The sequence below is a fragment of the Saccopteryx leptura genome, chromosome 7 (assembly GCF_036850995.1).
Source record: "Saccopteryx leptura isolate mSacLep1 chromosome 7, mSacLep1_pri_phased_curated, whole genome shotgun sequence".
Classification (NCBI taxonomy): domain Eukaryota; kingdom Metazoa; phylum Chordata; class Mammalia; order Chiroptera; family Emballonuridae; genus Saccopteryx; species Saccopteryx leptura.
The window spans coordinates 72,279,438-72,306,638 of NC_089509.1; positions in this window are offsets into that span (position 1 = coordinate 72,279,438).

Consider the following 27,201-nt stretch of genomic DNA (forward strand, 5'->3'; position numbering starts at 1 on the left):
TTTTTAAAGTTCAAAGGACTCATTTAGAGAAAAATCTTTATTATTTTTTTTTGTCTTAGTACATTGATCGAAGCACCCTATACATAACTTCTACTATTGAATTTATTGTATCATTTCAAAATTATCCTCTTGGGTCTTCTAAGTTTGACTATAAACTCTGATCAAAAAAGCAATGAATGCTTATTCATTTTTGTATACTTAAAAACTATTTCTAAACTGAAATTAATATATGGTAAGACCATTTAAATTTCAAATGTGGAAAATTAAACTATCATTTAAAAATAATGTCTAATACTTATATTAAGGAACATATTTTTTTTTTAGATAGTACAAAAATACCTTTTAACTAACTCTATAATCTCTCTAATCCCTAAATTCCCAAGGACAACTGGAAACCATGGTACCCTGAACATGTCTGGCTAGTGATAGATAAAATAGCTACTCAGCTACCATCCCAAGAACACTGCAGGCCCAAAGGAGGGGGAAGGGCTCAAAACAGAACATTCTCATCCTCTACTATGAGGTTGTAGTTAACTTCTTTGCTATTCTCTCTCTTAATGGCTTCCTGGCCTCTTCTTTGAAATGTAGCAAGAAGTTTACCTTTGCAGAAATGCCAGAAAAAGATTACATTGGGGAGGGACCTGACAATTAGGGAAGTTTAAGTCACAACAATTGTTTGTAAAAAGCCTCCCCACAGATTTACTATGAAAAGTCAAGACCTATAAATTAATTAAAAACTTAACCCACCAATTTTTAATATTTACTTTGTATCCTAAAAAACAGGGAGGGCTTTTTTCACAAATAATTCTTAGAGGCAGATGGTCCCAGAGCCTCCAGGTCCCAGCTCTTCCTCTTCCTGGGACACACCTAACCTCAGCTGTCAAAGATTTAGCAAGGACGCCAGATAGGACCATGTTGATTAGGCCTGTGCTACAGCCAATGAACTTGCAGAGGAAGTGTTTCTGCAGCTGAATTCCCCTCTTCCTGCTCATCATCAAGTCAGTGATCAAGGCAACAAACCAAGATATGCTAATCTGAGCATGTCCATGTGCACCCAACCCCATGCTAGCAAATGCCTGCAGCAACCCCTATGTCTAAAGCTCCCTCCCACAACTTGGGGCTGACACCCTTTGTTGTTCTCAGCCCACTTGCACCCAGGTGCTTTTAAAATAAAATTTCCTTTTGGAATGCACTAGCCTTGTGTTTTTGGTTCAGCCTGCACTTTCTGCCTTTCAGCTGGTAGGGCTATTTTCTAGGACTCAAAGGCATATTTGCTGCCTCCAGTTGAAAACACTTTCAGAAAATTGCTGATATGGGTTTCACACACTCCCTTGACAAGATCTACTATTATCTGATCACTGTTTGTTTAGTTTGATTAAGGCCACAAATTGACATACATTGTGATTAATTGAAGCTTTGTAAAATAGGTGAATGGTGAAATGTTGACACTTTCTGTATTCTATCAGTGTCATACAATGAATTGAGAAAAGCAGAAAAGAATCTTTGCATACTATGCATCCAGATGGTTAATGGAAACTACCACAGGCTCTTCGATTGAAAAATGAAATGATCATATACACTGCTCACAAAAAATGAGGCAATATTTCATCGCTTCATATTCATTTTTGAACATCCTCTAATTTTTGTGAGTAGGATATATGTTTTGGAAGCCTCTTTCTAGTAGAAGATGAGATGATAACTGTTAGAAAATGAATCTGGAGATTCAGCAACAAAGAGCTATTTTTTGAAATTCATCAAAAAATTATGATGGCAATGGACAGAAGAGTCAGTTAAATAAGAGAAATGAACTTTAGAGATCTGATGTACAACATTATTCCTATGGTCAACAATAACACATTATACACTTAGGAATTTGCTAAGAGAGTAGATATTATGTTAACTGATATTACTACAAAAATAACATGTTAAAAGATGACAGGCGTGGGCCCTGGCCGGTTTGCTCAGTGGTAGAGTGTTGGCCTGGCATGCAGGAGTCTTGGGTTTGATTCCCGGCCAGGGCACACAGGAGAAGCACCCATCTGCTTCTTCAACCCTCCCCCTCTCCTTCCTCTCTGTCTCTCTCTTCCCCTCCTGCAGCCAAGGCTCCATTGGAGCAAAGTTGGCCCGGGCGCTAAGGATTGGCTCTATAGCCTCTGCCTCAGGCGCTAGAATGGCTCTGGTTGCAATAGAGCAATGCCCCGGATGGGCAGAGCATCGCCCCCTGGTGGGCATGCTGGGTGGATACCGGTCAGGCTCATGCAGGAGTCTGTCTGACTGCCTTCCCATTTCCAACTTCAGAAAAATACAAAAAAAAAAAAAAAAGAAAAAAGAAAAAGATGACAGGTGTGTAGATGGAATTAAGGTGTTTAAAGATTAAGGGTAGCAATACATCTATTTTATCTAACTGATTTTCACCCAACTGCTTTCAAACAGTTTCCCTTTGGGAAAAGTTGCTGATAGTAGTATTATTCACTGAGAAAGAGAAATACTTTAGGGAAAAATAGAGGTTCGTATTACTCTATTATGTGATGTCCTGAAACTAAAATTAAAAGAGATCAGAGGCACTAAAAATCTTTTGATTCTGGGGAAATTGTGACATGGACATTATACCTTAACATGCTTTACAGGAAAAGAAATAATTCTTGAGAGATTGAGAAAACCACAGATGGAACTGATTCTTTCCATTTAATTTTGGCCCAGAGCAAGAAATGTTTAATCAAGTAGAATTGATGGAAAGCTACACTTAGAAAATATGATCAAATGATCTGAAAAGTCATAATAACTAACTTTAACACCACCAACCTGATCAGAGCAAGACATCAAACAAGCAATATATATATATATATGGCACATTAAAAAAATTTATATATATTTATATATTTTATATATTTATTTCTTTATATACATACATACATACATACAGTGGTACCTTGAGATATGAATTTAATTTATTCTGTAACTGAGCTCGTAAATCAGTCAACTCATATATCAAACTGCCGATACTGGATCCGTGCTCCAACATGCCAACTAGCGGCGCCTTACCGAATCATGACTCATATATCAGAATTATGCTAGAATCTCGAACAAAAATACGGACCGAGTAGCAGCTTGTATCTTAAAAAATTCATATGTTGGTCTGTTCATATCTCAGATATATATATATATATAACTGAGCACATTTAAAAAATAGTAAAAGCCCTGGCTGGTTGGATCAGCGGTAGAGCATCGGCCTGTCATGTGGAGGTCCAAGTTTCATTCCTGGTCCTGGCATACAGGAGAAGCACCCATCTACTTCTCCACCCCTCCCCCTCTCCTTCCTCTCTGTGTCTCTCTTCCCCTCCTGCAGCCAAGGCTCCATTGGAGCAAGGTTGGCCCCTGACACTGGGGATGGCACCATGGCCTCTGCCTCAGGGCTAGAGCGGCTCTGGCCATGGCAGAGCAATGCCCCAGATGGGCTCAGCATCGCCCCCTGGTGGGCATGCCAGATGGATCCTGGCCAGGCACATGGGGGAGTCTGTCTGACTGCCTCCCCAGTTCTAACTTCAGAAAAATACAAAAAAAAGAAAAAAAAAGTACATAGCTCCTTCTTTTGCTATCTTCCTCAAGCTAATTCCTACTCATGATTTCCATTCCTTAACCCCTAAAACTGTTTTGTGCCCCCTCTAAGCACATCTACAATATCTTGCACTTACAGTCCCTTATATTGATAGTACTTACCAGCTCTATGCATATCACGTAACTCTTTCATTGATGCAGTGAGTGTCTTATTCATAACTGTGTAGTAAGTATATATGGCATGTACCTAATCAGCATCTATTAAATATTTGTTGATTTAATCAATAAAGATGAAAGTTTCTATGGTCTATGTCTCTAAAAAGAAAAATAACTAATAAGAGATTATATATATTTTAGAAAATAAAATTCTGCCACTAAATATTGACTTTGAAAAGTAGTTATCTGATTAGTAGATTATTAAATAACTGCTAAAGAATAAATATTAGTAAAGAAAAAGGATACCCTGGCTAGTGGCTCAGTGGATAGAGCATCAGCCTGGCATATGGACATCATGGATTTGACTCCCAGTCAGGGCACACAGGAGAAGCAACCATCTGCTTCTCTCCCTCCCACTCAATTGGTTCAAACATGGCCACAGGTGCTGAGGATAGCTCAGTTGGTCTGAGCACATCAGCCTCAAGTGCTAAAAATAGCTCAAATGATATGAGCATCAGCCCCAGACGAGGATTGCTGGGCGGATTTTGGTTGGGAGTGCATGCCTCACTATCTCCCCTCTTTTCACCTAATAAAATAAAATAAAATTGAAAGAAAGAAAGAAAGAAAGAAGAAAGAGAGAGAAAAAGAAAGAGAAAGAGAAAAAGAAAGAAAGAAAGAAAGAAAGAAAGAAAGAAAGAAAGAAAGAAAGAAAGAAAGAAAGAAAGATGAGAAATTAGATACAATCAAGAATTATTATAAGTATTGGCAAGAAATGCCTAAGAATAGAATAAGAAAATCTAAAATGCCTAGTAAATTTAATTTTCTAAAGTTGCTAAGGACAATGAAAAATGATTTTTTCTTAGGTATAGCAGGAAAATAAATATAGTGCAAGAAATAGTTATTGAGTGTCCACTACACCATGGCACTGTGGTAGGCTCCATGAAAATATCAATAATAAGTGCAGTGTATTCTCTAATGTTCAGATTATAATCAAATTGAAAAGAGCTTTTTTGGGAGGGAAAGGATGATATAATATAAAAATTACATTTGTAAGATAATTCTATAGACAATTACATCACAGAAATACAGAGAAAAGTATGGCTTCCAGCTGGCAAAGCTCAGCAGACTTCTTGAAGGTGAACTCGATCAAAGAAGGATAAATGATTTAACAAATACTTTGTTAAAATAAAAGGAGACAATTCTGCCTGTCATCAAAGCATTGAAAAAAGAATACATTTCAATGTATTTTTTTCATCTATATGTGTTTTTCTTAATTTGGGCAAGAAAGAGAAACAAAGAGAAGATTGAAGACAATTGAACTTACCATACAAGTACTTTCCATTTCAAGCTTTAATGTTTGAACACTGCTCAATAAAATACTTCCCCACAAGGAATACTTTCATATAAGTTCACCTTAAAGGTGATTAATTGAACATCTTTTTTTTTTTTTAACATTTTTTTTAAAGATTTTATTTATTTATTTTAGAGAAGGGGGGAGAGAGGGAGGGGAGGAGCAGGAAGCTTCAACTCCCATATGTGCCTTGACTGGGCAAGCCCAGGGTTTCGAACCGGCGACCTCAGCGTTCCAGGTCGACGCTTTATCCACTGTGCCACCACAGGTCAGGCCGATTAATTGAACATCTAAAAATTAATCAAAGTATCCACAGCCCTAAAATACTAGATGAAAAAGACAGACCATGAATACATGATGAAATAAATGACTTAACCCCAATAAGTCTATCAAGGTTCTCTTTAGCACTCTCTGCCTCTGAGATTTTGAGGAACTTTTTGCCCTTGGATGTGCAGACATATTACTCCAAAAATGAGAACCTTTATCTGTCAAGTTTATCAGGGCTTTTATTGTTCCTGACCTTCAAGTAAGAAGTTTATTCTTAGCAACAAATGCCTCTATTCTCATTCCCTTTCAAAAGTCAATACAAGGTCAACATGCAAGAAATCAATGGTTTAATATAATTTCACCTTGCTCTGTATAGAAAGTATAAAGTATTTTTTAAATAGTATTCATCTTTTTTAGGATATATGGTGATAGCTATATATAGTCCACTAGAGGAGAAAAAACTAAAATGTTCAGATTCTATATTTTTATAAATTTGTATGTCAAAGATAATGATTAAATTTTTAAATGCACATTTCTTAAAAAACTTTTCTGGCTCTGGTTGGTTGGCTCAATAGATAGAGTATTGGCCCAGACTGAGGAAGTCCTGGGTTCAGTCCGCAGTTAGTCATACATGAGAAGCAACCATCTGCTTCTATTCCTCTCCCTCTCCCCCTTCTCTTTCTCTTCCCCTCTTGCAGCCAGAACTCAATTGGTCCAAGCATTGGTCCTGGGCACTGAGGATAGATTGACTGATTTGAGCATTGGTCCCAGACGGAGGTTGTTAGGTGGATCTTGGTCAGGGTGAATATGGGACTCTGTCTCACTATCTCCCCACTTCTCACTTTAAAAAAAATTTTTTTTCCATTGATTTGAGAGAGAGAGAGAGAGAGCAGTGTCAACTTGTTGCTTCCCTTAGTTATTGCATTTAGTTGTGTACTCATTGATTGTTTCTCACAGGTTCCCTAACTGGGGGTCCAACCTGCAAACTCTGGCATACCACATAGACACTTTATCCACTGACCCACCTAACTAAAGCTTAAATGCACATTTTTAACCAAAATAAAATATTCCAATTAAATTTTGACCTTTTTTTAACCCTTTTGCAAAATTAGTAAGTTAAAAATAAGGAACTAAAGATTTCTCAGAATACAACTTATATTGAAACACAGAATGCTAAAAGTATTTTAAGCATTCTTATACTTATGACACATTAACGAGACCATGTATTCATTTTTAAAATTTCATTATAATCTCAAAGAGCACTATGAAAATATGAATAAATTATAATAAAAACCTACTGGCCCTGGCCGGTTGGCTCAGCGGTAGAGCGTCGGCCTGGCATGCGGGGAACCCGGGTTCAATTCCCGGCCAGGGCACATAGGAGAAGCGCCCATTTGCTTCTCCACCCCCACCCCTCCTTCCTCTCTGTCTCTCTCTTCCCCTCCCGCAGCCAAGGCTCCATTGGAGCAAAGATGGCCCGGGCGCTGGGGATGGCTCCTTGGCCTCTGCCCCAGGCGCTAGAGTGGCTCTGGTTGCAACAGAGCAACGCCCTGGAGGGGCAGAGCGTAGCCCCTGGTGGGCGTGCCGGGTGGATCCCGGTCGGGCGCATGCGGGAGTCTGTCTGACTGTCTCTCCCTGTTTCCCGCTTTCAGAAAAATACAAAAAAAAAACAAAACAAACAAACAAAAAACCCTACTAATAACAAAAGCAAAAGAAAATGTTTCTTTTTTGGCCCAGGGCATCTGTACCTGGAGTTTTCTCTCCCTGAAATGGTTTTTCTCTTTCCCTCTTCCTCCTTCTGATTTCTGCAGAGCAAGCTTCTTCTCATTCTTCATCGTTAATGTTAAATTCTCAGGAAACATCCTGACACCCCATATCCCACCCTCTAATATTTTCGTCCTCACGACTTTCTGGCAAATATCACAAAATTTAAATTATTTTACTTTTTCTCTGTTTTCTTCATTATGGAAGACCTTGTCTCTCTGGTTTGCCATTATAAACCCTGTACTTAGACCAATGCTGAGAATGTTTTAAAAATAATTATTGAGGCCCTGACTGGTTGGCTCCATGGATACAGGATTGGCCCAGCATGTGGATGTCCCCAGTGTGATCCTTGGTCCAGGCACACAGGAGAAGTGATTATCTGCTTCTCTTCCCCTCCCTCTCCACCTTCTTTTTTCCTCTCCCACAGCCAGTGGTCAATTGGTCCAAGTGTCAGCCTCAGCTGTTAAAAATAGCTCGGTTGATTCCAGTATCAGCCCCAGACTGGGGTTTACGGGTGGATCCCAGTTGGGGTGCATGCAGGAGTCTGTCTCACCATCTCCCCTCCTCTCACATAAAAATAAATAAATAAATACAATAAAAATAATTATTGAAATCATAATAAGAACATTTTTGAACCACAATCATATGAAACTAGAAATCATTAACAAGAGGAAAGTTCGAAAATTCACAAACATATAGGAATAAAACAACACAAACCTGAACAACCATTGGGTCAAAAAGGAAATCAAAAGTCAGAAAATATCTTGAGACATATGTAAACAAAACTACAATATACAAAAAGGAATGGGATTAAGCATAAGCAAGTCTAAGAGAGAAGTTTAAAGCAACAAATGCTACAATAAGAAAAAAAAATCTAAAATAAACTAACTTTACATCTCAAGAAATTTTCAAAAGAAGATCAAAGTAAACCCCAAATGAGAAAGAAGAGCAAACTAAAGATCAGAGCATTAATAAATAAAGACTAGAAACAGAATAGGAAAAAAAAAATCAATGGAACTAAGAGCTGGTTTTTTTTTTTTTAATATAAACAAAATTGGCAAACCTTTAGCTAAACCAACCAAGAAAAAAAGGGAAAGGATTTGAATAAAATAAAAAATAACAAAGGAGGAAATACAACTGATACTAAAGAAATACAAAGGAATGTTAGAGGTTACTATGCATAATTACATGACAACAAATTGAATAATATAGAAAAAAATGAATAAATTCCTAGAAAAATACAACCTACTGAGATTGAATCATGAAAAAAATATTTTGATCAGCAAGTAATAACTAAAAATATTGAAATGATAATTAAAACCTTTCAACAAAGAAAAGACCAGGATCAAAAGGATTTACTGGTGAATTGTACCAGAAATTTAAAAGTAATTCATGCCAATTCTTTTCAAACTGCTCTAAAAAATTAATGAAAAGAGAATACTTCCAGACTCACTCAACGGGACCGGGACTACCCTGATACAAAAGCTAGATAAGGATATTACAAGAAAAGAAATCTATTGGTCAATCGTTATGAATAAAGACCCCAAAATTTTCAACAAATATTAGCAAACCAAATTCAACAGCACATTAAAAGAATCATACATCATCATAAGTAGGATTTATTTCAAGGCTGCAAGGATGGTTCAACATATACCAATCAATAGACATGATACACCACATTAACAAAAAATATAAATTATGTGTTACTCTCAATAGAAGCAGGAAATGTGGTGGAAAAAAGTCAACAACCACTCATGATAAAAATTATCAACAAATTAATTATTGAAGGAATATATCTTAACATAATAAAAGCCATATGTAATAATTCTACAGCTAACGTCATACTAAACAGTGAAAGATTAAAAGCCTTTTCACTGAGAGCTAGAACAGACAAGGGTGCATCTTGTCACCACTCATATTTTATATAGTACTGAAAGTCCTAGCCAGAGCCAAGGAAGAGAAGAGAAGGGGAGGGGAGGGGAGGGGAGGGAAGGAGAGGGAAGAAGCAAATGAAGGGAAGGGGCAAGGAAAGGGAAGAGGTGAGGAAAGGGGCAGGAAGAGAAGAGAAGGGAAAGAAAGGGAAGGGAAGAGGCAAGGAAAGGGGTGGGAAAGGAAGGGGCAAAGGAAGGGAAGGGAAGGGGCGATGGAAGTGAAGGGCGGGGCAAGGGAAAGGAAGATAAGGCGTGAAGAAAGGGAAGGGAAGGGAACAGAAGGGAAAGGAAGGGGACGGAAATGGAGGGGCAAAGGAGAGAGGAAAGGAAGGGAAGAAGAAGAAAAGAAGGGAGGAAGAAGGGCCTGATAAGGTGGTGGCACAGTGGATAGAGCATCAGCCTGGGATGCTGAGGTCCTAGGTTCCAAACCCTGAGGTCAGTGGCTTGAGTGGAGGCTCATCCGGGTTCAGTGTGGGCTCACCAGTTTGAGGCAGGGTCACTAGCTTGAGCACTGGATCACAGACATGACCCTATGGTCACTTCCATGAGCCCAAAGGGCGCTGGCTTGAGGAAGCAGTCCATGAACAACTAAGGTACCACAGACAAGAATTGATGCTTTTCATCTTTCTCTGTTCCTATCTGTCTGTCCCTCTCTCCCTCTCTTTCTCTCTCTCTCATTAAAAAAAAATTTTTTTTAAAAAGGAAGGAAGGAAGGAAAGAAGGGCTAGATATCCAAATCAGAGATGAAATAACATTTTTGGTGTTTACAGATGACATGATGTATATAGAAATATTAAGGTCTCCAACAACAACAAAAACTGTTGGAACTAGTAAACAAATTCAGTAACTTACATGATACAAAATCAACATAAAAATCAGTAGCAGTTCTATACACTAATAATTTCTCAGGCAATTGGTTAACAAATATTGTTTGCTGATTTCTCAAGCATCATCAAGGACCTCTTAGTTGTAAATATATAACTTTTCTCAGTTTTCATGTTCCTCATCCTCCCTATAGTACTCACTCTATTTTGTTGAATTGTCTCCCTCTCTTGTTCTTGCTCTCCTCTCTGATTTTGAGAATCACCAAGTGTGTTCTCAAGCTGCTTTACCAATTACTCCTTTCCTCACTGTACATTTTTTTTTCTCAAAAAAGTTAGTAATCTCCTCTACTTTCTTAACATACCAGATTTAATTCACCCCCGCTATTTCTACTATCCTCATTTTTTAGATGATTAAGGAGGATGGAAATTTAGGAGAGATCTCAGAATTATAAATATGCATTTATATCCCAATTTTCCATCTTTAAAAAATATTTGCATCATTTTGGTGTAATTATATTTTTCAAATCTAATATGTTGCAAAAAAAAGTATATAAATAAATTTCCATAACCAGACACTTATTCTAATCATTCTTTTTTTTTTTTTTTTTTCTATCTCTGAAACTGTTACTGTTCACTCAGGTTCCAGTTGTCTCTAACGATTACCTTTCTTTAATGACCCATATCCAATCAGGGATTTTTCCATTTCGATGCCTCTTACAACTTCCTATTCCTTTCCATTTCTGTTCAGTCCCTTATCACTACCTGGATTACCTCGGTAGAATTATTATTCTCATCTAAGTCTCTAAATTTCAGAAACTTCTCTTCATTTTTCAGTCTTGCTTACTGTTGATAGATTAATCTTCTTCAAAGGCCTACAATACACTTTTCACCATGGTGGTTCGCTTTTCAAATATCTTCAGTGCCAGCGAACGCAGAAAAACAAAAATAGATCATATGATTGAGAGATGGGTGCAGGGACAAGTTTGTTTTCTTTTTTATTGTCTTTTAAAATTCTACATTATATTTATACTGTTGCTTTGTGTGATTAGTATAATAAAATTACCTAGAAGTCAAAATCCAAGTGACTTCTACAATATGCTTCCAAAGGTGTCTTTTGCACTACTTACTGCATTCTTCCATTAAATAAAACCTACTCTCTCTCTTTGTACTCCCTCCACATTCAAAATATAAAATTATATTCTGGGATTATTTTAAACTTAAATTCCACTGCTGTATAAATCACTTGATTACATTAGCTAAAGATAATTCCCTTTTACACACACACACCTAATTTCTTATGAGAATCAATCATTTGACCCTCATCATTTAAGCTTTATTTTCTCCTCAAATGAAAAGAAAAACATATCCTTAATAACAAGAACTTCCCCTCTCCTTTGAGAGGCCACAGTAATCTGAAAACACATAATAAGCATTTAATAGATACTATGTATTGTTTTATTAGGTAAATGATCAAATGTTTCAGATGCAACAAGGTATTTTCTTGTGGAGTAAATTTTTATTTTTCTTTTAAAATGAAAACCAGAAGCAGAGAAATGTTGCCTTTGGAAACTCTTCCAAAAGAGCTAGCATTATAGCAACAGTTCAATCTAGAATCAAGAGACTGAACATAAATGTGACACATTTGCTGCAAGTAACTCATTTATGTATTATTAAATAAGACCCTCCGCTCTCATCCAACTAAATTATAAGGTGCCACCAGGCACTCAGCTCTCCAACTGTACCACCAGATGCAGGAAATACAAGCTGCACTCTAACTGTCCCTTTGGCTTTGTTTTCCTGTGCCTCACTCAGAAAGCAGCATTTGCTTGAATTGCTATCATTGTGGATCTTGGTTAGGAGATTCACTGGAGCCATCATTAATGCTTTTTTAATGAAATATGAAATCGCTGTGGCACAGAGTGTATGGAATGAGACAGCTTAATAGCAGCCTAAGGGGGAAAAACTTGTAAACACATAAATAATTAGGATATAATTTCTCTTTTCCCTTCTTTTCCAATGAGACAACTGAGCTGGATCCAGAAAAAAAGCAAATGAATATATCTAGCTCTTTGGACAGATTAACATATTTTTATCACACATTTAACCCATGTTTCACTGCAGTGAGCAGTTCAGAAGACCTGATTATCTATCATTTGGTACTCTTTATAAAAGCTGATAAATACTCTCTAATTCTAAATCTTATGTTAGCTGGCAGTAAATACAGCTCTGAGTTAGCCAAGGGGCTGCTTGGAAGATGCTGGTGAATTGCTAGAGGGCGCAGGGAGCTCTTCTGTCCTCTGCTTTCTACCTTTGACAGCAAAAGAGAGAGAGGGTCATACAGTCACCACCTCAGCCACTAGTTGCTGCTTCTGCCAGGTTCCACCCTAGAAGAATCCTAACTGGAACAATCACTTACTGAGCAGATTTCCCTCATAGAAGGCATATATCAAACCTAGGGAATAGAGGCTTCAGCTGGGGGTGGTATAGCTATTGATAATGGCAATGTCCATTGAATTATTTTTTTAAGTTGAATCAAAATATGTAAGAATGTATTTTTTTATTTTTAAAATTTGAACACAATAAATATATAAAATACAGAATATTCCCATTTAATTATCTCTGTTCATGGTGACCATAGAGTAGATTACAAAATCTTAAGAGAAAGATTCTTTTTAACTCTATTTCCTATCACTGTGACTCTTAAACATAAAAGAAACTCAATATATCTTTAAATTTTACCATTTTTTGTTTCTAAATAAAATGCTAATGCCAATCATATATATTTGTGACGTTATTTGTTGGATGAACAAAGACATCTATATCTCAGAGCAATCACGTGATTTCTCTATGTTGTCAATCTTCATTTGTTGCTTTCATTCAAATATATTTACAACTAAAATTACTTTTTTCCCCATTGCATAAAAGAGGTGGCTTGTGTTGTGGCAACAAATGATATGTGCAGTTTGGGGTGTTTGGGATGATGACTTGCTGATTTTTTGCTTCTGTTTTCCAGTGCTTTTATTTGCTTCAACTGAAATACTCTCTCAAGATGTCTATCCTTTAATATTGTCATCTTCCACTCCCTGATGGTTTTTGCCATTGTCATCTGTTTACACAGACAGATTGCGCTTTAAACTGGTTTTATTCAGTGATTGGAACACATATTCTTCTGGGACCTGCAGCCTGATCTTAATAAAGCAGGGCTTTAATAAAACACAGAGGAAACCTCTATAGTGGTAGGCTTAGGGTCCTGATATCCACCGAAAGACTGATATGTTTCTAGTACTTTGGAAAGCTTCAACTGGATTTATCAACAAAACCATGATTGCTTTTTTTTATGTTTATTTAATATCCTATTTCTTCTTAAAAATACATTCTATGAAACTGAAGTAAAGATAGTAACAAAAACAAACATCCATTTCCCATTGGATTTTTGGATGTTGGCCAGAAATGATTGATATTATTAGTAGCCAATCCAAAAAGGGGAATGAAATTTATAGTGTTTATAAGAAAAAAATATTTTCTTAGGAGAAGCAGGATGTCCCTATCAGTATCCTGTGGATATTTCTCCCATGGATCCTTATAAATGGATCCTTGTATGTCACAAACACTAGAACATAGTAAATATAAATTTACATACCCATATACTTCCCAGAGTTTATGAAGTCTCAAGTAAATTTTAGTTTCATTATTCACATTGGCACTTTGGCTCCATCAATTAGGACACTATTTGGCCTGACCAGGTAGTGGCGCAGTGGATAGAGCATCAGACTCGGACTCAGAGGACCTAGGTTCAAACCCCGAGGTCGCTGACTTGAAAGCAGGGTCCCCAGCTTGAGCGCTGGCTCACCAGCTTGAGCATGAGGTTGTTGGCGTGATTGTGGGACCATAGACATGACCCCATGGTTGTTGGCTTGAGCCCAAGGTCATTGTCTTGAGCAAGGGGTCACTGGCTCTGCTGAAGCCCCTCTCCTACAGTCAAGGCACTTATGAGAAAGCAATCAATGAACAACTAAGGTGCCACAACTAGGAATTGATGCTTCTCATCTCTCTCCCTTCCTGCCTGAAACAGTCTGTTCTTATTGCTAACACCAAAGTAGTACCTTGCACACAGTCAGCATATTAACATTTGTTGAATAAACAAATGAAATCTGTAACATATTCTTTATATAGTTAATCTCAACTTGTTACCAAATATATCTTCCCAAAAGTCTTTGACTCTTTCCAATTTTCACATAACCAGAAATAAGAATACTTTCCAGATTTCTATTACTTATTACAATAAATTCATTTTCAGTGTTTGTTTTATATTTTCTTCTTTTAATATGCTACAAAATAGCAGGCCTTGTACTTTTAGATTTTAAGTCTCAAAGTTTCAGGGACAAAAATAAATGTATAGTGATCCCCCCTCATCCACAGTGTTGTTTTTTTGGTTTAAGTCACCTGAAGTCAACTATAGTCTAAAGCCTGTCTAGGAGGTACGCAGTAGATAGAGCAATGGGCTAGGATGCAGAGGACCCAGGTTTGAAACCTCAAGGTCACCAGCTGGAGCCCAAAGGTCACTGGCTTGAGCAAGGGATCACTCGGTCTGCTGAAGCCCCCCAGTCAAGGCACATATGAGAAAGCAATCAATGAACAACTAAGAAGCCACAATGAAGAATTGGTGTTTCTCATCTCTCTCCCTTCCTGTCTGTCCCTATCTGTTTGTCTCTCTCTGTCTCTGTCACACACACACACACACACACACACACACACACACACACACACACACACACCAAAAGAAAAAAAAAACAGAGGAAAAAAAACTATAGTCTAAAAATATTAAATGGAAAATTCCAGAAATAAACAATTCTTAAATTTTAAATGTCTCATTCTTCTGAGTATTGTGATGAAATCTTATGCCATCCAGCTCTGTTCTGGCTGGGATGTAAATCATCCTTTTGTCCAGCGTCTCATGCTATAAGCACACAACATCTTCAGTCACTCAGTAGCCTTCTCAGTTGTCAGGATATCAGATTGACTGTCCCAGTATTATGGTGTTTATAGTCAAGTAAGCCTTATTTTACTTAAAATGTCCCCAAAGCCCAAGATGCTGGCAATTATGATATGCCAAAGAGAAGCCATGATGTGCTTTCTTTAGGAGAAAAGGTAAAAGTTGTCTACTTAAATAGGGAAAGAAAAAGTCATGCAGAGGTTGCTAAAATTTGTGGTAAGAATCTTCTATCCATGAAATTGTGAAGAAGAAAAAAGACATTTATTCTAGTTACATAAAAAGTTATAGCTACAGTGCATGATAAGTGCTTAATTAAGATGAGTAGAGTAGTAAAATTGTGGGTAAAAGATATGAACAAAAAATATGTCCCAACTGACATAAGGTGCTGTACCAGAAAACACTGAGCCTATACAGTCTTCAGCAAAGGTATGTACATATAGGTAAAAACATACATAGGGTTCAGTACTATCTGTGGTTTCAGTAATGAACTGGAGGTCTTAGAATATATTCCACATGTATAAGGGAGAACTACTATATAGGTAAATAAATTTATGTGATATAAAAATATGTAACATGTATGCTATATTTATAGTAACTTATTTTAAAACACATTGAACCAGTTTAAACCAATAACTATAATGCAGATTCCAGACAAGTAGATGTTATTTATTAACAATTTCTTTCTTGCTGAATATATCAGTAATAGTTCAGCAATACAAAATTGCTTTACATATATAGCTTCTGAAATTTAGAGATAACAAATTTCCAGATACTAGAATTACCTTGAGATTTAACCCTAAATCCAATTAAAAGTTGCAATGACCTAATTTGCATTCTTTCTCATCATAAAAGCTCTAAGATTCTACTCTGATCAAGCAGGGTCTTCTCAGCCGAATTGAGAGGGAAAATATCTTTAAATTTCAAGTGCAAATATAGAAATCAGATTGCAATTAATATTTATATCATGTATTAATCTATAATAATTATGGGTTTTTTTTGACAGAGACAGAGAGAGAGTCAGAGAGAGGAACAGATAGGGACAGACAGACAGGAAGGGAGAGTAATGAGAAGCATCAATTCTTTGTTGTGGCACCTTAGTTGTTCCTTGATTGCTTTCTCATATGTGCCTTGACTGGGGGGCAGGGGGCTCTAGCAGAGTGAATGACCCCTTGCTCAAGCCAGTGACCTTGGGCTCAAGACAGCGACCTTAGGCTTCAAGCCAGCGACTTTTGGGCTCAAGCTAGTAACCATAGGGTCACATCTATGATCTCACGCTCAAGCCAGCAACCCTGCCATCAAACTGGTGAGCCCAAGCTCAAGCCAGATCAGCCCCCGCTCAAGCCAGCCACCTCAGGGTTTCGAACCTGGGTCTTCCAGGTCCCAGTCTGATGCTCTAGCCACCACACCACTGCCTGGTCAGGCAATATTATGTTTCTTAACCCCTTTAACAATACCATTCACACACTATTTTAGACCTGTGCTGCAGCAAATATCTTCTATCAGATCTGACCCTGGTCCTTCTCTTTCTCATATTCCACTTGATCATACTCAGTCTATCTAACTGAGGAATATCAATTATTAAGAGCTGGGGGATTGGGAATGTATCAAGAGTAGATTTGATGCACACAATATTGCTTCCACAGTGACCTTACCTAGACATTCTTTAGTGTTTCTGTCTCAAAAACCTCATTTTGGTTGGTGGCTAAGAAAAAATAATTTTCATATCCCAGCTTCAGTTTCCTCTCCGGATAGCTTTATTGACCTTATTCAATTTATTATATATAAAAAGTAAAAAACTCTGGTAGCCACCTGGAAGCCATAAATTTCAAATAGCAGTTCAAATGACTACAATTTAATCTGCTTTATAATTCATCATTCAACTGTTCTTACACATCATATTGCATTTGATAAAATTTTGTGTATGCTTCCTAGACATGTATTAGAGCAATTATAAATAAATTAAACATTATTAATCCAAGACTGTAACTGGCTACTATCTGATGCTGCTTAGTGACTTAATTACATTAGGCAGACTAAATTGTTTCAAATGAACCTTCACAAAGGTCCTTAATAAAATAAAACACTGATTTTATTTTGTGTTATCTACTTTCTGCCAGAGGCTTCTCTAGGGGCTTCTGCAGTTTTCTTTCCTTTCCTATTAGCTAGAAAGTACAATCTGGTAAGCCTGTGAGACTTGCAGGAGCTTACACTGAAAATATTTCTCACCCTTTGACAAGCACTACGGTAAGATTTGGAGCTGCTTTGTAAACAGCAAGATTTACTGGTTTTCTCTTAAAGGAGCTGGTTTCTGAAGTGACTTAGAGTGTCGTAGGAAAGAAAGAAAGGAAGAAGAACTTCCATACTGACAGCGCATAGAGAGGATAATGTTATATAAAATTTTGAGTAGAGTGGATATTTAAAATAAAAAAGAAATTTTCAAAGTAGAATTTTAAAATGTCAGCAGATTCACAGAGGAACTGCCTCAGACAGTAGTCTGTAAAAGACATTACATTTTAAAATAAGGGGATACATTATTGTTTCAGTTTGCTTTATGCATGAGAGCAGGTAACTTGTCAGTTATTTCTAAACAGAGCATATGAGCCATGACTTTACTTAGAAAGAAGCCCTCATCTAGGAGAGGTATGATGAGAGGTTGAATGGGCACAGAGCATTTCTCATTCCCAAAGCAGTTTGGACGGGTGGGTTAAATACATGAAAAGAGATAAGGAAATAATAAAGTTATTATCTTTTTGAGAAAACTGTGCAATGTAGCAGTCAAAGGGTGGTTCTTTGTGGGGAAGTAGCAGACAAAAGTGCTTCTCTGTGGGGAAGAAGTACTTGGGACATTGGAAGCTTTCTAGACTAGTTGTTGCTATTCTTAGTCTTCCCTCGGCGTGAAACCCATGCTCAGCAGAGCCAGGCCATTGTATAGCATTATTTATTTTACCTTATTTCTCCTTCCCCGCACATTTCCAACAAGAAACCACCACAGGCACACCAAAACAGAACTCTCATATTTAGAAACTTTGCCATCTCCAATACTTCTTACTTATGGAGAATCCCAGATCACACTGGGACTCTGCAGAAGTTTTAGTCCTTTTGTTTCTGAGTCCCATGCCCCTTGGGGACAGCACTGTGAGGCTAACTGAAAAAAACCCTGAAAATAAGAATAAGGATTCCATGTGTTGTCATTGAAATTTCTGCCATTGTAATGCATACTTAGCTTCTAGGAGGTAAATTTATAGCAAGAATATATTGATATATATCTGTGTTGATCTTTAAAAATTCTAATTGAGCAATATTAACAAAGATAAAGAGCATAAATGTAAAAGCATTTTAGATTTAGCCCAAGAAAGTAGCTTTAGTTAAAGCTCAAATTTTTTGTTTTTTTTTTAAGAAAGAAAAAAGAAACATAAGTATGATTTATTCCACACAGATAAGGTAGGAAGACACAAATGAGGGAGTAAGCAGCTTCTTATCAGTCGGTTGGGAAAAATTAATAAAGAACCCACCAAACGTTAAAGACTATTAGGGCTCAGAAAAGGCCTAGTCGGGAAACATAATTAGGCCCTTGGGGGAAACCTAAGAAAGAAATATAAAATTGAGGCAGTATAAAGTCAAGTCAGTTTTCAAAAACGTGTTGTCAGATAACAGGAACTAGTTTTGTTTTAAAATATGTACTCTCCAGGAGTTGTCCCTGCTGCAGAATTTTGAACAGTGTAAATACAATGGACCCTGAAAACCAAAAGTCTCTGTAGTGGCTCAGTGGGTAAAGCCTCAACCTGGAACTCTGAGGTCACCAGTTCAAAACCTGGGGCTTGCCTGGTCAAGGCACATATGAGAGTTGATGTTTCTTGCTCCTCCCCCCTTCTCTTTCTCTCTTCTCTCTAAAATAAATAAATAAAATCTTAAAAGAAAACCAAAGGCTTCTCACCATCTCAAAAACTAGGACCAAACACCAATTTATAGCAATAATCTGAGAGAAATTTACACCAAGATATGATCAACTGGCCTGGGATCGATCATTATATGGACAGAAACTGAGCAAAGTTACTAACCAGAATCAATGTTGGAAATATATTTTCTTCAGTACTCCAACTTTTATTGGGTCAGAAAAAAGCAAAATCAGAAAACAATAAAACTGGTCATCTCTTTCATTTCTTTCAAGTAACTTAAATGGTTGTTTACCCCCCTTCATAATTAATTTATCTTCTATTTCTGGAAGATAGAATTCATTCGGAGACAGGTTCTCCCAGAAAAGAGCAGTAGGAAAGTATGCAGGAAGCTATGGGATGGAGGTAGCACAGACCTGTCTGTTGAAGTGTAGATCTAAAACATAAAACGATGTTCACTGTCATCAGTGTGTTTTAGAAATTAGTTATTCATGTACCTTTCTTCCTGTAAGTGTCATAAAACCAGTCAAAGGACATAGATTTGTTAGTACATAAGACTAATAAAACTATACTAGATGAATGTATTCTAGGTTTGGACTAGGAGCAATGAATAGTAATGTATTTTCATATTTTTCTACCAGCGAGTAGATTCAGTTATTCCCTAAGTGAACTGAAAACAAGATTAAGCACTCGAAATTTGGCCAAAAAAAAAAAAAAATTGTTCTGGAGAAGCCTTTTTTTCTTTAATAATAAAATAACAGAAATTAGCAATACTAATTAAAATAATAATAGCACTCTCCTAAATAAACATTGAAATACAGGGTTTATTTTAGTTCTTTCAAAGTTCTGTTAGTCATTATCATAATTTGCAAATTTGTGATGCAAAAATAAAAGAAGTATCAGGCTTTGTATGGAAAATTCTTCACATAAAATATAGATTTTTTCTTCTATTAAAAAGCAAAGCAAAAGTAGTACAAACGTGTATGTCAAAAAGTGAGCATGAGCCCTGGTCAGTTGGCTGAGTGATAGAGCATCGGCCTGGTGTGCAGGAGTCCCGGGTTCGATTCCTGGCCAGGGCACACTGGAGAAGCGCCCATCTGCTTCTCCACCCCTCCCTCTCTCCTTCCTCTCTGACTCTCTCTTCCCCTCCCGCAGCCAAGGCTCCATTGGAGCAAAGTTGGCCCGGGCGCTGAGGATGGCTCCATGGCCTCTGCCTCAGGTGCTAGAATGGCTCTGGTTGCAACAGAGCAACACCCCAGATGGGCAGAACATCGCCCCCTGCTGGGCATGCCGGGTGGGTCCCGGTCGGGCGCATGTGGGAGTCTGTCTGACTGCCTCCCTGTTTCCAACTTCAAAAAAATACAAAAAAAAGTGAGCATGTTTAGACGTATCATGTCTCATGAAGCAAAGATATCTTTGTACATCTTAAAATCAGTCAATCCGAAGACAGTGGTTATTAAATATCACTCTCTAAAGATTTTTAAGAAGTAGATCTGATTGTAAGTACAACTGCACAGCTCTAATAGGCTCTCTTAAAAAAATTATAAACAGAAGAAAGTTAGATCTCTTACCCTGATACCTGCATCCCCTCATGCACACACATATACTCACACACTCACACACACTACCCATACAAATACACGTACACACTTCTCAAACATCTATGGTAAAGCAAGAACCAGAAAAGGCCTAATCACACTTTAGTTTAAAAGTGCTAGGGAGGATAGTGGGGCCAGAGGATCATACTATAAAATCTCTAAGTCTAATCTTTAATATCAATTGTATTTAGATGATGCTCTGAGAATCAATCATATTCTACTGACTATATGGAAATATGAGAGGTGAGAAGCTAAGACCATGATCTGGGAAAATGAGTAACATTATCATGGGTGATATAAATCCCAAGGAAAAGAATAACTGAACAATGGAAATATCTCACTCTGGCATTAGGGGAAGAAAATAAAGATGGAGTGGTCATTGACACTGCTGTTTTTTCCTTTTTTATTATATAACTGCACTCCCATGGATACTTACTTTTCTTTTTGAAGTTGCCAAATACTTAGCATGATTGATTCACAAAGACAGCTGGGGAGAATTAAAAGAGGCCACTAAAATTATCCCAAGAGCCATTTGCCCATCGTTTGCCATGTGTGTTGCAAATACATTCTTTAGTCTGTTCTTCAAATTTTTAATTTGTTAATATTTTTTAAAATATAACTATCACATTTTTACATATTCAAATCGGATCTTTCCTTTAATGATTGCGCTATTATTGTTCAGCTTAGATTATCCTTTCTCAGTCAATAATCTTGTATTAATTATTCTAATTATTAGCCAACGTGAATGGATTAAGACATAAGTATTAGAAATCCTTGGAAAATGCTATATAAATCATATTTTTCTAAAAACTGCTAAATAAGTGGAAAATCAAGCATTTATCTGCCTTTTCTATAAAACTTGACCACAAATTAACCAAATTGCTGCTAGGAAAAAATTTTCTTTCATGCAAGTTTTATGGAATTAGAATTTTACCATTTTTGCAATCTTTAATGGCATTAGGATCATTCTAGGCACTGATGATCCATGAGTAGTCACAACAAAAAGAAAGTGCATTTTCTATTTCCACTGGAAGCATAACATGGTACCTATGAAGTAGTCTTGACCAAAAAAAAACAAAAACAAAAACAAAAGCAAAAAAACTTGAATGTGATCTGACTTCTATCTTTAAGAATTTAAAGAAAATACACAGTTCATAAGAATATGTTAAATAAAAACTATACAGAAAAAAAAATGACCCTAATTCTTTTTCTTTTTTTTTTTTAAAGGAAGCATCAACTCCCCATTTGTGCCCTGATCAGACAAGCCCATGGTTCCGAACCAGCAACCTCAGCGCTCGAGGTTGATGCCCTATCCACTGCGCCACCACAGGTCAGGTGACCCAAATTCTTAACCAACTGAAGTACAAGGAAAAATGAGAAAGATATTGGAGGAGATCAGTAAACTTATTTATCCCTAGTTTGAAAAAATACTCTATTAAAAATGTCAGGCAGCTGAGGAAATGTGGACACTGACTAGAGACTTAGTGATATTGATAGTTATATGAGGTTCATTACACAAAATCCTCTCTACATTTGTATTTGCTTAAAAATAAAGAAAACAAGCTAGCTCCTATACCATAGAAACTGTTACAGATAGATGGATACACTTTTCTTTTTCTTCTTTTCCAAGTAAGAGGAGGGAGATAAAGAGACAGATTCCTGCATGTGCTCTGACTGGGATCCACCCGGCAACCCCAGCCTGGGGCTGATACTCTCTGCCCATCTGGGGCCAAGCTCGCAACCAAGTTATTTTTAGCACCTGAGATGGAAGCTCCATGGCCACCCTCAGTGCCTGGGGCCAGTGTGCTTGAACCAATTAAGCCATGGCTGAGGAAGGATAAGAGAGAGAGGAAGAGAGAGAAGGGGGAGGGGAGGGGTGGAGAAGCAGATGATTGCTTCTTTCGTGTGCCCTGACTGGGAATTGGACTCGGGACATCCACACACCAGGCTGACGCTCTACAAATGAGCCAATCAGTAATTTTTGAGGCAACACTGGTCAATCATATGTACAAATTTCAAGTGTACAACATTATAATAATTCACTATCGGTATACTTTATTCAGTGCTTACCACCCAAAATCTAGTTCTTATTCCTTACTATACAGTGTGTCCATGAAGTCATGGTGCACTTTTGACTGGTCACAGGAAAGCAACAAAAGACAATAGAAATGTGAAATCCACACCAAATAAAAGGAAAACTCTCCCAGTTTCATACCTATTCAGTGCAGTTCGATGTGGGCTCGCGTACAGATTTTTTAAGGCTTCTTAGGTAGCTATCCCGTATAGCCTCTACAGACTCGTCACTGACTGATGGCCTACCAAAACGGGGTTTCTCCACCAAACTGCCGGTTTCCTTCAACTGCTTATCCCACCAAGTAATGTTATTCCTATGTGGTGGTGCTTTGTTATAAATGCACAGATATTCACGTTGCACTTTGGTGATGAATTCGAATTTAGTGAGCCACAGAACAAACACAGTAAACTTTCCTCTGTACCATCCACATTTCGACTGGCATGGCCGTGGGCTGCTTCGCTGTATACATGGTGTTACGTCATCATCTGTGCATGCACACATGTTGCCACTCATCCTACAGAAACTGGGAGGGTCTTCCTTTTATTTGGTGCAGATTTCACATTTCTATCATCTTTCTTTGCTTTCCTGTGAGTGGTCAAAAGTGCACCATGACTTTACAGACACACTGTATGTTTGATCCCTATTATCCAATTCACCTTTCCCCCACCCGTTTCCCACTAGTAACTACCATTCTATTGTTAGTATCTATGAATTGTGTATTTTTCTCTTATTTTGTTAGTTTTGTTATTTTTTGTTTCCTATTCCACATATAAGTAAAATTGTACTTTTTGGGGATTTTTATGTTTGACTTATTTCACTTAGTATAATTCCTTCAAGATACATCCACTGTTGCAAATGGCTACATTTTATCTTTTTTTATGACTGAGATAGATAGATGATGATAATAGATAGATAGATGATAGATAGATAGATAGATAGATAGATAGATAGATAGATAATAGCTAGATAGATAGCTGATTAATAGATAGGTAGATGATAGATGATGATAGATAGGTAGATGATAGATAGATAGATAGATAGATAGATAGATAGATAGATAGATAGATAGATAGATAGATATAGATAGATAGATAGATGATAGATAGATGATAGATAGATAGATGATAGATAGATAGATAGATAGATAGATAGATAGATAGATAGATAGATAGATAGATATAGATCTTACATCTTTTTTGTGTGTAACACAGAGAGGGACAGATGGGGATAGACAGGAAGGGAGAGAGATAAGAAGCATACATTCTTTGTTGTGGCACCTTAGTTGTTCATTGATTGCTTTCTTATATGTGCCTTGACCAGGGAGCTACAGCAGACTGAGTGACCCCTTGCTCAAGCCAGCGACCTTGGGCTCATGCTGGTAAGCCTTTCTCAAACCAAATGAGCCCATGCTCAAGCTGGCAACCTCAGGGTTTCAAACCTGGGTCCTCCACATCCCACTCTGATGCTTTATCCACTGCACCACCGCCTGGTCAGGCTTACATCTTTTTTTATCAATTCATTTGTCTGTGAACACTCAAGTTGTTTCCATGCTCTAATTATTATAAATAATGTTTCAATGAACACAGGGGTACATATATATTTATAAATTAGTGTTTTCATATTTGGGGGCTAAATACCCAGAAGAGGAATTGTTAGATCATATGGTAATTCTATTCCTCATATTTTTTTTAAAGAATCTCCATACTGTTTTACATAATGACTGCACCAATTTACATTCTCGCCAATAGTGTACAAGGGATCCCTTTTCTCCACATCAGTCATTCTAATAGTTATGAGATGATAGATGGATACACTTTTAAGTAAAAATCAATTTGTTTTGTAAGGTTAATAAAATATGAACCAAAACCAGATTACTGTCCAACCACCAAATTATTGATATGCGTTTTCTCACCTCCCATTAAGACTCTTCACCAAGACTGTAACAGTTTCCAAAAGCATTCTAGGCAGAAAGAATACACAGTGCAAAAATTCTGAGGCAGGAAGAAGCCTGTGTGACTAGGAAACAGCAAGAGGACCAGTAGGTTCAGAGCAGATGGTGCAAGAGGGAGAGTGACAGGAGATGAGTGTTACATGAGGCACAGGCCAGAATTTGAAAGCCTCCTTGGACAGGAGCAAAGTTTGTTCTCCTAAGTATAATAGGAAGCCATGGAAAGGTTCTGAGCATGCAAGTGACAAAATTTTTATTTTAGGAGTGCTTAGACTGTTATGTAGAGAACTGATCAAAAGAGGGTAAAGGAAAAAAGTTTCATGGTTTCTTCATTAGTCCAGGCAAGAATGGATAAGTTGGGTGAGCATGGTACCTGTGTGGCACAGGCAGAAAAGGTTAGATTCAGGATATATTTTGAAGAAAGTACCTCGAAGATAACAAATTGTTCTTGAATGTGAGAGTAAGAGAAGAGCCAAGAATGACTTAATGACTTTAAGATTTTTAACCTAAACCACTGAGTGAATGAATGATGATGCCATTTAATGAGCTTTTAAAGCCAGTGAGGAGACTGTGATTGCAAGGTGATGATTCCAGCTTCCCATATCTCCTAGGCATCCCATGGAAATAGCTAGCAGGCAGGTGAATATACAAGTGGACATACAAGTCTGGGCCATTAAATAAAAAAGCCTGGACTAGAGATATAAATTTGGTAATCATGGAAGTCACTGTTATCACATCAAAGAGTTTGAAAATTTGATGAGTTGTAGGAGACAATAGAAGAATTTTAAGCAAAAAGGAAATACACCACCATCACAATTATGACAATTGTGCCTCCTAACCCCTTGGTTTCTGGAGTTTGGAGAATGAACAGCCAACACTAAGATTCAAAGTTCCATATCCACCTGGTATAGTTAACACAAATAAAGTATGAGATAACAAATAAAAGAATATTTAAATAGAGTGATATGTTTATTTATAAGAAGAATCAACATCATAAAGATGACAATTTTTCCTGAAATAACTGTAAACTCAATTCAACTCTCATCAAGATTCCAACAGTAATTTTCACAAAAATCCACAATTTGACATAAAATTCATATACAAAAATAAAAGATCCAGACAATTTGAATACTAGAGGATACTCATTCAATTGGATATAAAGAATTGCTTTAAATTTTTAGCAATCAAATGTTTAAATATTAGTGAAAGGACAGATAAATATATCAAGAAGGAGAGAGTGTGGCAATTAAACCCACATATGTATGCCTGAGCTATGTCAAATCAATAGGTGAAATACAGACTATTTAATAAATAATGTTCAACTACTAGCTAAGTCTATTAGCTAATATCTACAGGGAGGTCATTTTGTAAAATGCACTGTTATAGATATGTGACACCTATTATTTTATTTAATCTCTTCAATAGTTTATGAGGTAAAGACTATTATTAATTTCATTTAATTGATGAGGGTACTGGTATAGAGAAGTTTGTATCTTGGATAAGGACATACAGACAATAAGTGGCAGAGTTAGCATACCTATAAAGTAAAAGATAAAATTAAATTCTTACCTCATATAAAAAAATAAATTTTACATAGATTGAAGATATAAAATTGAAAAGCACTACCATACATTGTAGAAGAAAATATTTTAAGAAACTAATTCTTTTTATTTATTTATTTATTTATTTATTTTTATCAATTCAATTTATTGGTATAACATTGTTCACAAAACCTTACAGGTTTCAAGTGTACAACTCAATAAAACATCATCTGCACACTGCATCATGTGCCCTCTGCCCTAAGCAGTCTCTTTCTGTCCTATGTCTCCCTCTCCCCCACCCCCATCTGCCCTAAGCAGTCTCTTTCTGTCCCTATGTCTCCCTCTCCCCCACCCCCATAAAGCCCCCACACCCGTTTCCCTCTGGCTATCACCACGTTGTTCTGTTTGTCTACATGTTATGGGTATTTTTTTTTTTGGCTAATGCCTGCACTTCTTTCATCCAGTCCCCCCAACCCCTCCCTTATGAAAGCTGTCAGTCTGTTCCATGTGTCCACACCTCTGTAAGAAAGTATTTTTTTAACCAAGATACAAAAGGCACTGTTTATAAAAGGTGAGTAGATGTACTTGATATCATTAAATATAAAAGCTTCTATACACCAAAATTAAAACAAATACATTAAATACACCATTAATAAAGTAAAAAACAACCCAGCTAAAAGAGTGTATTTATAATTAAGGCTTAGCTTCAGTCAGTATGCACTGAAAAAGTCATAGCTATATTTAAAATAATTTAGCCTCATTTATGATTAATAGAAGCTGCTGTGAGCTCCCGGCCTTCCAGCCCCCTCAGGAGCTCCCAGACTTCTGCGTGATCCAGCAGAGGGCCTCAACTTACTCTTAGCAAACTGGTGTTAATTTTAACTATCACTCTTGCTTGCAGTTTGGGTGACCAATAAAAAAAGAGAGACTATAGAAGGTAACAGTACCTATATTACTTCAAAACCAATAAAGACAGGTATGAAGTCAATGTCAAAACATTAACATGGCTGCCTGACCAGGCGGTGGTGCAGTGGATAGAGCTTCAGACTGGGATGCAGAGGACCCAGGTTCGAGACCCCGAGGTTGCCAGCTTGAGCGTGGGCTCATCTGGCTTGAGCAAAGCTCACCAGCTTGGACCCAAGGTTGCTGGCTTGAGCAAGGGGTTACTCAGTCTGCTGTAGCCCCCCCCACCCCCAGTTAAGGCACATATGAGAAAGCAATCAATGAACAATTCAGGTGTTGCAACGAAAAACTAATGATTGATGCTTCTCATCTCTCTCCTTTCCTGTCTGTCTGTCCCTATCTG